The sequence below is a fragment of the Aplysia californica genome, unplaced genomic scaffold, assembly GCF_000002075.1.
Source record: "Aplysia californica isolate F4 #8 unplaced genomic scaffold, AplCal3.0 scaffold00065, whole genome shotgun sequence".
NCBI lineage: Eukaryota > Metazoa > Mollusca > Gastropoda > Aplysiida > Aplysiidae > Aplysia > Aplysia californica.
In genome coordinates this window covers 921,281-922,140 of record NW_004797335.1, presented here as the reverse complement: position 1 = coordinate 922,140, position 860 = coordinate 921,281, and positions in this window count along the sequence as shown.

The window sequence follows — 860 nt, the reverse complement described above, 5'->3', positions numbered from 1 at the left end:
GAGAGAGAGAGAGAGAGAGAGAGAGAGAGAGAGAGCGACGAGCGTAATTGCTGGAACAACGTCGCATGCAAAAACTAATTGAGCTCTGACGTCTTACCAGCAAAACTCTCCTCAAATTATTCGAAATGTCTGACACCTGTGGTACAGCTGTTAGACGCATTGCCACCCAACACAGAAAATATGAAATCTATTATTGCATGGAGAGAAGTTTTCTTTTAAAATTAATTAAGTCCGTCTAAATGTGGGGGCGTTGTATACCTCTAAGCCCAGGTGGCTTTAACAGGGTCTCAACGATCGAAATTTTGTAGGTGGCGGCTTGAGCCATCGCTTCTTTTGACTTAACATTTCTTTAAGTAGTTTCAAGATGTATGGAATACTAATGAAATTGCTCTACATTCTTTCCTAACACTTGTATTAACACTAACCAAAACGGAACATAAGACTATCACATTCACATAAGACTACCACACTCAATCACTTAATGGATCCAACTCAAATGATAGTTAAGTTTGCCAGTCGAACTGGATATTTGTTGAGTTGTAGAAAAACTATACCTTTTAAATTGTAATATGAATTATTACAGGCAAAAATTAAGATGACATACAATCAATACAAAACAATTTTCACTATTATGCTAATTTTTCAGATCTAGGTATTAGGCATGTTTTCTTGGCAACTAGTTCGTTTATGCTTGGAGTAAGGTTCTGTGTTAAGAAGATTCTCAGGATGGACAACGTAAAATTCTGTCGCAGGCTGGATATAGTAATTACTGTTTTTCGGGGCGAATGTGGATCGCGGGCCTTGAGTTTAAAACCAGTGTTATAAGCGTTGACTTTGGGTTGCTATAGGTTAAGTAAGCT